The following is a 14,505-nucleotide window of genomic DNA, read 5'->3' on the forward strand; positions in this document are numbered from 1 at the left end:
ACTTTTCTTTGCAAGGGTAACTCCACCTTCTCATCCCTGGAATCAAATCATTCTAAAAGTCTTTTCAGCCTCCTGTCTAAAGTCTTCACATCTTTGTTCATGTGTGAGACCCAGAACTGTGCACAAAAAGCCACACCAGTGTGGCACAAATATTCATTATGACTTCTTCGATCTTACACTACTTATAAAGCTCAAGTTTCTTCTTATGCTTTTATAACCACTTTCTTGGTCTGATTTGTTGCTTCCAATAAATAAAGCACATGCACTCCAAATCATATCGTTCTTGTACCTATTTTGGATTTGTAGAACTAAACTGTCAGTATAGATGTTTACATATTTAAGTGTTTACAAGTGTTTAAATATTGCAAACCATTTGAACTGAGCAAGGCAAACCCCTCAGTGTTCTCTCCTGTACAGTTTTATTGTGTATCTTAGCATTTAAAATGGTTATTTGCTTAATCAAATCAAGTTAGAAGTACTAAACTGTCAAGAAAGATGCATTAAAATGGCAAAAAATAGGGGCCCAGGTTAGACTTTGCAAGGGTCTGACATCAATATCCTTCTCTGTACAGCATCATGTCCTGTAATCAATATCTCACTCAATGGCCTTCCATTCAACAAACTCCCAACATTGAAGAGGTTGGAATTCATGGAGATATTACGTAACTGGAAGGTAGATCGTGGTAGTGCGTTGGACAAATTTGGTAAGAGAGGGAATTAGCAGAGAATCAAATCAACTTGCGACAGAAGGAATCAATCAGGAAGAAAATCAGAGGAGATGCGGGCTGTTACGAGTGGAGGAAGTTAGTAGAAAGTGCTGCCAGCATGAAGATAAAAGGAAATGATCAAAAATATCAATCAAGGATGAACACAACCAGATGCAGGTGTACCAATCAGCAGGAACCCAACTAAGGGAAGAGGACCAGAGAACTCCAGTCAAGGCCACATTTAGTGTGCAAAGCCTGAACCTAATTGTACAGAACACTTTTGTTCAAATAACGATAAGGTCAGACTTTCATTATTACACACACCTAGAGGCTTCCATTCAGGTAAACATCTTGCACTTGAGGGATCCAGAGCCATTTTCTGGAAGCATGAGGGATGAGCACTGAGTAATCAGTTATGTATTTGATAAAGGTCTATTGAACAGCAAACAGACACATTGCAATACTTAACAGAATTTCTACACTGTGATCTTTACATTAGTCTTCATCCCTTTGTTTCTCTTCCTTGCATCATTCTTCATATATCTTGAGCAATAGACCACAGAACAATGTAGCACAAAAGCACAAGAACAGGCCCTTTGACCCACAATGTTGTGCTAAACTAATTAAACTAGTAAATGCCAAACTAAACTGATTCCTTCTGCCTTCACAAGGTGCATAGCCCACGTTTCTATGCACATGCATGTGCCTATCTAAGAGACACTTCAATGCCTCTAGTATCTGCCTTCCCCACCCCTCCTGGTAGTGCATTCCAAGTACCCTCCACTCTCTGTGTAAAAAAAACCATTTGAATTTACCCCTCTCACCTTAAATGCATGCCCTCTGATATTAGACATTTCAACCCTGGGAAAAAGGCTGGCTGTAAAATCTATGCCTCTCATAACCTTATAAACCTCTGACAGGTCTTCCTTCAGTCTTTGTCACTCCAAAGAAAACAATCCAAATTTGTCCAGCATCTCATTATAGCACATAATGTTTTCCAGTCATAAGTAACATAATTTGAACAACTCTTCTGCCTATTTAGGAACAAAACAAAATTCCTCAGGAAATTTTTTGTTGCAATTTATGGCTTGACTGCTCTCTGCTTCTGTGTTATTGGCAGATGTGATATAGCTATCCCATGAATACATGCAAATTAGCAGGAACAGGCATACATGTACTGCCCCCTGCTGGTCTCTGCTGAAGTCTTACTACATACCAACATCCCTCCTCAGCCAAGTTTTCACAATTTTTAAATGCATTTACTTTAATCCAGTTCCAGTTTGTACCTTCCATTGCCAGTAAAATTTCCATAATTTGCTCTCCAACTACTTGGAAATCACTGTGGTTCTGCATCCTTAACACTCATAATGTCTCCAACGCTCCCCTAAAGCTCAGCAGTCCTCAGTCCCTGTGCTCCCCTGAAACTTGCATGGGACTCCTGTTCACACACTCCGCTGCAATTCCACAGGGGCCCGGTACGCACGTTCCTCGGAAACTCACCACGGCCCCAGTTTTCGCATTCCTCTAAAACTCACCAATTTTTCTAAATAAAGTAATTTATTTTAATACTGTATGACCTCTTTAAAAAAGGAAACTGAGAGTGTGCTGGAATATTGAAAAAAAATAATATGCAATAGGTCCAAAAATCTGCTAATCCTTCGTCAAAGGGCCAAGCAAGCAGATTATTGTAATTTTTATTTATTAGGCTTAATTTTTAACGTGGAACTTATCAAAAGTCAATCAGCTTTATGTAATTTCATCAACAAAATTATTTAGGTTTGTTCAGGGTAAGTTACCATCTAAATCTGTATTGGCCTTCTCCTGTTATTTCCCACAAAACTGTTCCAAGCTGCCACTTGCAACACTCTCCTTCAGTTTACATATTATTGATAATAGACCAATGAACCTCCAATTGTCAGAGTCAGATTTATTGGCCCATTTAAATTGATCCCAGGTGAGATGCCAAAGGAATGCATGTAAACTAAGTTCTCCTTCAGAACCCAAAGACATCATTCAACTTGTCTTGTTTCCAAGACAAGTATTCTGCTCACAAGCCATTAAAAAATGGAAATAATAGCATTAGTATCAGTGAATAATAAAAAGCACAAAAATAATCTCAAACAATTGACTTTATAACGTTGGAATCAAGTTTGATACCTCCTTAGATGTATACATAAAGGACACTGGGCCTCCATTTTATCTCTCTGATGTTTACCAGTTACAGATAGAAACCCGGGTCTAAAGTCAGAGGCTAATAAGCCAGGGAACCAAAAATCAAGTCAGATAAGTGAGATCAGAATCCAAGTCCGTGTTCAGAGTCTAATATTGTAAAGCAGTGAACCAAAACCCAAGTCAAAGGTCAGAGATTAATATTATCCAGCAGTCAATTAAGAACCAAAGTCAAAGGTCACAGGTTATTTCTATGAACCAGTGAACCAAGAATCCATCTCAAAGGTCACTCAGAGTTGAAATCAGCACTATTTTATAGGACTCCCACAATCCAGTTCATGCTCTCTTCTCGCTGCTGCCATTGGGAAGGAGGTACAGGAGCTTTAGGTTCAGGAACAGTCAAGTCCTTAAACCATCAGGCTCCTGAACCAGCGTGGGAAACTTCACTCACCTCATCACTGAACTGATTGCACAACCTGTGGACTCACTTTCAAGGACTCTACAACTCATATTCTCGGTATTATTTATTTATTTGTCTGTTATTAATATTATTGGGTTTTTTGTATTTACATAATTTGTATTCTTACACAGGTTGTCTGTCAGTCTTTTTGTGTAGTTTTTCATTGATTCTACAGTATTTCTTTGTTCGACTGTGAATGCCTGCAAGAAAATTAATCTCAGGGTTGTATGTGGTGACATATACGTACTTTGATAATAAATTTACTTGGAACTTTGAACTTTTATCAGACTTTCTTCCGTAATTAATTATTTCCATCTTCACCTCCAACAATCTGTTAAAATCTAGGCTTGCCTTACACTGTCACCATCTTCTGTCTAACTGCTCACAGCAGATGACCTCCTGCATTACAGTCCAAGCCATTCACTACCAGCTGAAAGAAAGGCCTGAAGAAGAAAGTAGCTTTGTCCATCAAACCTCAACTGTCCAGCATCAACAGATCATTCTTCTAGCATGTATCTACTACTTGGAACTACAGCAGTACCATCACTGGTTCCGACGCACTCAAAACTCTCCTTCCACCCCTTGTAAACATCAGACACTGAGATGAACACCCAATAATTCCCAAACTCTATCTGCCCTCCTCAATTTAGCCATCCAGGTCCAACGGCCAGGGTGATTTCTTCATTAGCCTTCCAGCATGCTTTGTTGTCAAGCCTCAGGCATGGATTTTGACTAATTGGATTTAATGTTTTATTTGTAAAAGAGGTTAAAGGAACTAGGGGGCTAAATTATTCACACAAATAGTAGTTGGTATCTGGAATGAGGTGCCAGGGAAGGTGATGGTGGCAGGGACAGTAGCAACATTTAAGAGATGCCTTGACAGGCACTTTGGATATGGAAGAGCAGGCAAGTGGAATTATGTTCAGCATGGACATAATGGGCTGAAGGGCCAGTTTCTACACTGTACTGCCCTACAACTCTATGAATCTACTGAATAATCGCACAGAACAATAAAGCTGGATGTTGATAAAAAAAAAATAAAAAGCACAAAATGCTGGCAGAACTCAGCAGGCCAGACAGTATCTACGGGAGGAGGTAGTGACGACATTTCGGGCTGAAACCCTTCATCACAATCCAGATCCAGTTCACCCTCCTGATAAAGGGTTTCGGCCCAAAACGTCGTCACTACCTCTTCCCATAGATGCTGTCTGGTCTGCTGAGTTCTGCCAGCATTTTGTGTTTTTTTTTATTTCCAGCATCTGCAGATTCACTCGTGTTGCAGCTGGATGTTGAAATGGACTGTCAATAGATCCTGCTCTTCCTTGAAATGTCAGATGTGTCAGCACAAGACTCTGTAAATTTAGGGTGTAACATTAAGAACTGTATCAAATACAATTAAACTAAAACTGTAGGGCAGTGTTCGCCTGTCAAAGTAGGTGCTGGATGGTCAGGCTAAAAATACATTAAAGCATAGAACACAGGAATACACCCTTAGGCCTGCAATGACCAATTAAGCTAATCCCTTCTGCTGACACACGGTCTATATCCCTCTATTCCCTGTATATTTATGTGTTCATCTAAAAGCCTCTTGAATGCCACTATTGCATCTGCTTCCACTACCACTCCTAGCAATGCATTCCAGGCAAACACCACTCTCTGTCTCTTGCCCTGCATGCCTCCTACACTTACTCCTAATTCACAAATTTGTCTGTTTGGATGTATTGTGAGACTGTAATCCAACTTCTAGGCTCCTCGGCCATGGGAAACAACCTTTCAAGCCCTCTTAAGGGTATTAATGACTCTGCCACTGACTGCCCCAAGCCCGGCTGCAAAAGGAGGAGGTTGGGCACAAGGCAAGCAACCTCATCCCATAAAACTCAGAGTGACGGAAATGTCAACCAAAGCTCCAGAGGTCACATCCCTGGGTGAGGAGGGAACTTCAAAGATGGACTGCTTCTGGGTAGAACTTGGAAGAGTGGCCCAGGACAAAGGGCTCTGGCAAGCTGCTGTTGGCAGAAAGTAAGGGAGAGATGGGCTGAAAGTAAATTAGTAAGAGTATTGCTGCAACAGACTGAAACCAGTCATTGGTCACTAGACCTGGCATAAAGGCAGCCTAAAAGAAGTCAAGTAATCATTTTCTTTTGGTGGGAATGCCTTTTTCATTTGACCACAGAATAACATGACAAAAGGTCTTCAAATTGCAACAGTGACTCTGATTTTTGATTTATATTAAATCTATTTCTCTTTCCTCAGACGCTGCCTGCACTACTGAGAGTTTCACAATTCTTCAAGTCAAGTCACTTTTTATTGTCATTCCGACCATAACTGCTGGTACAGTACACAGTAAAAACAAGACAACGTTTTTCAGGACCATGGTGCTACATGAACAATGCAAAAACTACACTGAACTACATAAACCAACACAAAAACTACACTAGACTACACAGAACAGTGCAGGCATTACAATAAATGATAAACAAGACAATAGGCACAGTAGAGGTTAGTAGGGAGGGCTGGCCGGCAGGCTAGGGTTTGCTTTTTTCCTGGCACAGACTCCTGCCCGCTTGCCTCGCTTCCGCTTCCTCGCACACCGCTTATGATGTCCCCACCTCTGGCCACTGGCATCAAGCGACTCTGAGGACTGCAGGCCCGATTCCCTCAGCAAGCGGAGGTCACGCAACCTGACCAGCAGATTTTCATGAAGGTTTGTTTTTGGGCGATCTCTGTATTGTAGCAGTATCTGGCGATGGTAGATACTGTTATCCATTGCCCTAAACCCTAATTGTGCCTTAAAATTAAATTTAAAAAACTAAATTAAATTAAAGCAAACTAAATTAAAGTAGCACCAGATCCGAAAGGCCGCTGCTGCCGTGTGCCGCTCTGCCTACTGGAATTCTTCTGTTTTTATAACTTTTTGAAGACTTCCTTTAATTTTTTTTTCATAAAAATCTGAGATACAAGGATCAGATCAGTATCACAAGTGGCACAGGAAGTTAATGGAGAAACTATGATGATGCCGTGCCTCTGGGCGCTACTTCCCAGAGACAGTTGGAGAGGCCAACATTGGCAAAATATTCAGAATGAAAGTCAGAATGAAATAGGGAGAGACGGTTTTGAGTGTTATGTTGGCACTGGAAGGATGGCGATACTTGCAGGCTGCCCCCAGCACAATCCTTGCTGATTTGAATTGATGCAAACAATGCAATAAAGCTCATCTAAAAAATCTTCTGATTTGGAGGAAATTGTACAGTGACACTAAAGAAAAGCACTAAGATAGCAAGACAAATCATGGTCACTATTTTTACTTAAAATACCTGCAAAAAAAAACAACCCATCAAAAGTTCAGGAAGAAAGGCACTATCACAAAGACTCCATGAGAAGTGCAAGTCATATCCATTTAGATTCAGACCACATCTGTGGTTTGTTACTTTCTTTTGCTACATCACTCCCCCTGCTGGTCAGTATCCCAAGTATACTCGATGAGCCCCAGAATTAGAATTGTTTTCACTGACATATGATGTGAAATTTGCTGTTTTGCAGCAGCAGTACAGTACAATACCTAAAAATGTACTATAAGTTACAATATGATATAAAAAATAAATAAATAGTGCAAAACAAAAGCAAGAAGTTGTTCCTAAAATGTAGAGTGTGCATTTTCAGGCTCCTGTACCTCCTCCCTGGTGGTAGTAATGAGAAGAGGGCATGTCCTTAATGATGCGTTGCACCTTCTTGAGGCATCACCTTTTGAGGATGTCCTCGATGCTGGAGAGGTTAGTGCCCATGATGGAGCTGGCTAAGTCTACAACTCTCTGCAGCTTTTCCCAGTCTTGTTTCTTGGAGCCTTCAGTGACATAACCAATCAGAATGGCCTCTACGGTAAATCTGTAGAAATTTGTCAGAGTCTTTAGTGACTTGTCAAATCTTCTCAAACTCCTAATGAAATATAGCCTAATGAATTATTGGGCACCACAGGAAAGACAATAATTGCTGATTTTTATTATTTAAAAACAAAATTGCTGGAAATCTGAAATAAAAACAGAAAATGCTAGAGATAGTCAATAAGCCATTCAGTAACTTTGGAAAGAGAAACTGAGGGGCCTTTCTCTTCCGGCGGGAGACGAAGCGCGGTTGTGGGTGAGGAGGCGATCCGGCGCCACAAAGAGAGAGGGAAGCATGAGTCTATTAAAAAATGAGATGACTCCCAAGGAATTGCAGAAGAGAGAGGAAGAGGAGTTTAATATGGGGCCCCTCTCTGTTCTGACACAATCTGTCTAAAATAACACACAGGTCCTTATTTAACTGCTGGAACAATAAGAAGCTGCTTGGCAGAGTCAAGGCCTTTGACGGACATTGCAACATGGTGTTAGAAAACATGAAGGAAATGTGGACCGAGGTACCCAAGAAAGGGAAAAAGCAAGAAGTCAAAACCCATCAACAAGGACCGATACATCTCTAAGATGTTCCTTCGAGGGGACTCTGTGATTGTCGTACTTAGGAACCCACTGATCACAGGCAAATGAACGCCATTTTCTGAGAGATTTGTAACGTATCACATGACATAAGCACGCAAAAGTTAGGTTTTTGGATTTATTGTCTGTATCATTGTCCCAATGATATCTGTTTAGTATCTGTTTGATATCTGTTTGACCTTTGACAAGGTGCCACACATGAGGCTGCTAAACAAGACAAGAGCCCGTGGAATTATGGGAAAGTTACATAAGTGGATAGAGTGTTGGTTGAGTGGCAGGAAACAGAGAATGGGAATAAAGAGATCCCATTCTGGTTGGCTGCCAGTTACCAGTAGTGTTCCACAGGGGTCCGTGTTGGGGCTGCTTCTTTTTAACGTTGTATATTAACGATTTGGATTATGAAATAGATGGCTTTGTGGCTAAGTTTGCTGATGATACAAAGAAAGGTAGAGGGGGCAGTAGTGTTGAGAAAACAGAGAGTCTGCAGAGAGACTTGGATAGATTGGGGGAATGAGCAAAGAAGTGGCAAATGAATTACAATGTCGGAAAGTGTATGGTCATGCATTTTGGTAGAAGAAATAAATTGGCAGACTATTATTTAAATGGGGAGAGAATTCAAAGTTCTGAGATGCAACGGGACTTGAGAGTCCTCGTGCAGGATACCCTTAAGGTTAACCTCCAGGTTGAGTCGGTGGTGAAGGAGGAAAAAGCAATGTTGGCATTCATTTCTAGAGGAATAGAGTATAGGAGCAGGGACGTGATGTTGAGGCTCTACAAGGCACTAGTAGGACCTCACTTGGAATACTGTGTGCAGTTTTGGGCTCCTTATTTAAGAAAGGATGTGCTGACGTTGGAGAGGGTTCAGAGAAGATTCACTGGAATGATTCCGGGAATGAGAGGGTTAACATATGAGGAACATTTGACTGCTCTTGGACTGTACTCCTTGGAGTTTAGAAGAATGAGGAGGGACCTCATAGAAACATTTCGAATGTTGAAAGGCATGGACAGAGTGGATGTGGCAAAGTTGTTTCCCATGGTGGGGGAGTCTAGTACCAGAGGGCATGACTTGAGGATTGCAGGGCGCCCATTCAGAACAGAGATGCAAAAAAATTTTTTTAGCCAGAGGGTGGTGAATCTATGGAATTTGTTTCCACGGGCGGCAGTGGAGGCCAAGTCATTGGGTGTATTTAAGGCAGAGATAGATAGGTATCTGAGTAGTCAGGACATCAAAGGTTATGGTGAAAAGGTGGGGGAATGGGACTAAAGGGGAGATTGTATCAGCTCATAATGAAATGGCAGAGCAGACTCAATGGGCCGAATGGCTGACTTCTGCTCCTTTGTCTTATGGTCTAGTATCATTTGTAATAAAAACTATCATTTTGATGAAAAAAAATTTAAAAAAGGAAAGAGAAACTGAGTTAACATATCAAGTTGATGACCTATCAAAAAATTAAAGATCATCAAACATAAAACCTAATTCAGTTTCTCTCTGAATATTTCCAATAGTTTTTGTTTTTGTTTCAAAAAAATGTCCTCAATATGCAACACACACAAAACGCTGGAGGAAATCAGCAGGTCAGGCAGCATCTACGGAAGCGAATAAACAGTCGACATTTTGGCTGAGGCCCTTCTTCAGGACTGAGCAGCGAGAGAATATGTAGGTGGTCATTCAGGATACTGACAAATACAAGCTAATATTTCACATTGCAAATCTTATAGCTCGGGGAAGGTTGATGCCCCATGCTGTCTGTTGTGCTCAAGGAGAGGAACCTTGGAGCACATCTTGAGCTGCTGCCTGAAAACGCTTGGAGACGGCCGATACCACAAGAGACATGACCAGGTATAGAAGACCCTCGTGGAGGCAATCTTCTTAGGGATCAATAACAGTGAACGAGCTCAAGCCTGCAATCAAGCCATCGTCTTGTGAGAGATAGAGAGCAACCAGAAGCAAGAGTAAAGCCACCCACAGAGATTCTGGCACCTGCTCCTGACTGACCTAGGGAAACAACTGAAGTTCCCACAGCACTTTGTCAAGACCACCATCAGACCAGACATCCTCATGGTCTCAGAGGCAGCAAAATACATCATCCTGCTGGAGCTGACAGTGCCATGAGAGAAGCTCTGGAGGTGCTGCCAGATGCGAGGAACTGGACAGTCTGTTGGAGGCAGGGATGGAAGGCAAAGAACATGCCTGTTGAAGTGGGCTGCCATGCCTTCACTAGACAATCTCTTCACAGAGCCCTCAGTGCATTGGCATCGCTGGTAAAAGGAGGCAGAGAGCCATCGGAAACCACAGAGGCAGCAGAGGAAGCCTCAAGATGGCTCTGGATGAAGAGAAGAAGTCCATGGGGATCTGCAGCACATGCTCCCTGAACACAAGTCGTGGCTTGATCAACCACGGCTGGGTCGCCTGGTTGAGGGTGTCTGATGTTGAAAGACCTGAAGCACCCAATGACCCCAGGTTATATCACTGATGATGTGTCCCAAGGCATTGTGAGAAGTATTCTTCAATAAATAGTGGTGTTGAAAGAAATTAATAGGCCAATCAAATCCATAACAACTCTTAGTGGAGTGATGCTAATTTTGTGTTCCACCTCACCTTAGTTCCCAGTAATTTATTCTCTGATTTATACCCAGCAATTCCTTTTGCCATTAACTTACACTAAGTGGTAATTTACAAAAGCCAATTAGCCTCCATCATTGGGATGTGGGAAGAAACTGGATCAACCACGGAGATAATGTGCAAACTTCACAAGACAGCACCTAGGTCGGGATTAAACGTGAGTTACCATGACTCCCATCCTCACTCACATTTGCTGGGGTACTGAATGTCCTTCATCGTCCCTGGACTATCAGCAGTAATGGAGTCTCCAGCCTTCACAGATCACACAGGAAATACCCAATCTCTACAGCCTTGCACTGAGAACCTTCAACACTCATCCCAAGTTCCAGCAGTTTTAGCTGAAACACCCTTTTTCCCTACCACCAGCTCCTTGCAAAAGACCTCTCAAATCTTGCTTCCTTAGCCTCATCATTAATCATCTGCCAAAACCCTTACTGTGTTTGACCCACAGCTTACAGACACTGATTAGCCTAATATAATAAAGCTTTTTGTAAGATTGCACCTATAAAACAACTTCACCTAATCACAAGACCAGTGTAGGTGATGTTGATCATCTTAGTTCACCAACTCGTAAAAACACAAAACATTATCCACACAGTCAACAAATGATGCAAGGGTTCTCATCTACAACTCTTTACCTGGGTCTCATTAGTTATTCTCCACCATTAGTACAATGGTGTCGCATTACAGCTTTGGCGACTCAGGTTCAATTCCCGCCACTGTCTGTAAGGAGTTTGGAAGTTCTCCTCCAACAGTGTGGGTTTCCTCTGGGTGTTCTGGTTTCCTCCCACATTCCAAAGATGCACAGGTTAGTGTTGGTAAGTTGTGAGCATGCTTGGTTGGCACCTAAAGTTTGGTCGCATGGGTGTAACAGTGCAGTGCAGGCCCATTGGGCCAGAATTTTAAAAAAATATAAAATCTGCAGTTGCTTGATTGGTACTCTCGCCTTTGTGTCAGATTCTTCCCTGTTTTAAGTCTTACTGCAGGGATTTATGCACAGACAATGGTCTACATTAATAGCATAATGCTAGACTGTCTGTAACAGTGCCTTTTGGACAAGTGATAAAACCAAAGACCTCTCTGTCCCTTCTGGAGAATTTAAGTGTTCATATGGCTTGGGAAAACTCAAATGATTTCTGAACAGTCCACGAATACTACCTCACTATTTCTCTTTTGCTCTATTTGTGTGTGATTTAGAGGAATTTTTAATGTCTTGCACTGTACTGCTGCCACTAAACAACAAATTTCACATCATACTGTATGTCAGTGGTAATACAGCTGATTTTAACTCTAAAAAAAGACACACCTTAATAGCAACGAGTAAAATCTGCCACGTGAATTGCAGAGAACAAGAAGCATAGATGGTTTTCTTCTTCTTCCCCCACCTCTGTCCCTTTGCAAACCAGGGTCAGTGATTTACACAGTTCAAGGCAAAACCAGGGACCACTGCAGAGCTAAAACCCTGTGCCAGCTTCTAAATAGTGGCCACTATTTCTTGAGTTACACTTGTACTTCATTTTACCTCCTTTATTTCTTAATCTCGGCTATGGCCATTTGAGCTCTGGAGCCCAAGGGCAAATACGAAAGCCAGAAACTTGACTGAATGGGGAAAAAATGCAAGCAGTGCCCCTCAAATCTGCTCAGCTTCCTTGTGCATGAAAACTTTTTGTCACCTCACAAGTGAAGCTGTAATTCATAGAGGGGGTAGAGTAGGCATTTGCTGTTGAAGTCAACAATAATGTACATGTTGGTATTATGTAGATGTTATTATTTTATAGTTACTTTATATATTATATAATATATACATTAATATATAATGTACTCTATGTGTATACAATGTACATTACTATATACAATATAATGTATGTACATGCATGTGTGTGTGTATGTATGTGTGTATATATATATATATATATATATATATATATATATATGTATATATATACACTGTGTATATACAGTGAAACCCCGTTATAATGGGATTGTTTGGGTCCATAAAATGTCATTGCGAAAAAAGTGGGGTTGTGCTAAATCAGGGTTCAAACTGACCCAATGTTGATCTAACATCCTAAAACACCCCTATTTTCAGGGTTATGGACGATCTCAGCGTTATTATTTTGGATCCTTCGTCAGGACTAACGGAAAAAAGAGATAGTAAGAGATTTGGCAAGTGGCAGAGGGAGGGAGAGATCTGAAATGATAGGACAAGACAGGAGGGGGAGTGATGAAGCCAAGAGCTGGGAAGTTGATTGGCAAAAGGGATACAAGGCTGGAGAAAGGGGAGTATGGATTGATATGAACATGGATGGACATGGAGTCCAACGACTCATCGCGTTGTATCCAAATTCGCGTTAAATCGGGGCACGTAAAATTGGGGTTTCACTGTGTGTATATGTATATATTAAAAAAAATGTGTTTTATAGTAATTTGTTTTTGTTCCAATCCATGCCTGGTGGCGCATTGGGCAGCAATTGACACTTCTTTAGCATCTATCTGTTATTTACGAGGTCGAGTTGCCAGCTCGATGCTCAACCCAGCACGGATGGAAAGTGTGCAATTGGCCGGACAGATTCGAACCCGGGACCAGTTGCCTCGAAGTATGGAATGGATGCCACTACACCACCGGCTGGCTTTTATGGTAATGCATATTATATAAGTTATACACAATCAATGGTGACGTACGTGTGTGTGTGTGTGTGTGTGTGTGTGTTCACGCACGCACATATGCTTGCACACACGTGCGGGTCTGCACGTCAATATGCTAAGTCTGCAGCTGAGCCTGCCCTCCAACTATCTTAGCCCCACTGAACCAAATCCTTTCTATTGATGTAAAAGGGAATGTTGCAAAAAATAGTGTGAGAAAATAAAGTGTATATAAACAGCCTGATGTTAGCTAATGAGACACCACCATATTTTGACTTGCTCAACACTCCATCATGCTACATTGTGTGTACAAAAACAATATTACTGAGGATACAAATAATGATGACGGACCTTACAAAAGAGCATGTGGAATCAACATCATCAAGTTCAGATGAAATAGAACTGACAGAAGTATAATTGCATTACTGCTCACCCATGCAGTTTGAAACTATTAGTCTTGGTGTAACCAACTACACTGAGTAGATGAGTAGGTTGAGACCTCAGCTCCAATATGGGGCTGCTTATGCTGCAGATTCCCTTAAATAGAGGGTGGAGGTGTACTCACAACCTGAAATATTCACTTCTACACAACCCATAGGGACAGCAGTCGTGTAGCATTTAGCTTAACTCTATGGCAACACCATCTATTGGAGTTCAACTCTGCTGCTGTCTGTAAGGAGTTTGTACGTTCTCTCTGTGACTGCGTGGATTTCCTCCGGGTGCTCTGGTTCCCTCCTAAAGTCCAAAGACGTGCAGGTTGAAAATCACAATTGTCATTTGGGGGTAACTGGGCCGCGCTGGCTCATTGGGCCAGAAGGGCCTGTTTACTGTGCTATATCTCTAAATAAAATAAAACATAGTCGATTTTGAAAAGCTTTAGTTATGAATTAAATGCTTGCATCCTTTTCAGATTTGCGAGTCCCTGATAGTTTTTAGAAGGGATTTTATTATTGAGTATTGTTAGGATATGCAGTGTCCTACAGGTGCATAACTATTTCAAAAAAGCTAGTTTGCATTAAAGAGAGAGAGCGATCTGAGCCTATGACTCCTCCATGAGATGGACTCAATGGACCAGGTAACCTCCTTGCATACTATATTAGTGCATTTTTGAGGACCAAGTTGTCAGATCATTGCCAGACAAAAGCCAAAGGAGAAAACATTAAGAGACTATTAGATCGGCACATGGATGACAGAAAAATGGAGGTGGTGTTAGATTGATCTTAGGGTAGGTTATGTGGGCCAAAGGGCCTGTACTGTGCTGTAATGTTCTATGTTCTAAAACTTTCCCCATGGAGGGGTTATCAGCTACACTGCCCACACCATCCCCAATAAATCACCAAGCAACCTTTCAGGGGACAGGATAAGCAGTAGTCTGGCAGCTGGTAATCTCTTTACTCTCAAGGGGCTAGGAATGCCCCTGCAAGGGGTAGGAGG

The 14,505-nt window shown here is 41.6% G+C and overlaps 1 pseudogene; it reads left to right on the forward strand.

Annotated features, from left to right (window-relative positions):
• The first annotated feature begins 7,494 nt into the window (after positions 1-7,494).
• On the forward strand, positions 7,495-8,015 carry LOC132384483 (small nuclear ribonucleoprotein Sm D2-like; annotated as a pseudogene).
• The last annotated feature ends 6,490 nt before the right edge of the window (positions 8,016-14,505 follow it).

This window comes from Hypanus sabinus, chromosome X1, assembly GCF_030144855.1.
Source record: "Hypanus sabinus isolate sHypSab1 chromosome X1, sHypSab1.hap1, whole genome shotgun sequence".
Lineage (NCBI taxonomy): Eukaryota > Metazoa > Chordata > Chondrichthyes > Myliobatiformes > Dasyatidae > Hypanus > Hypanus sabinus.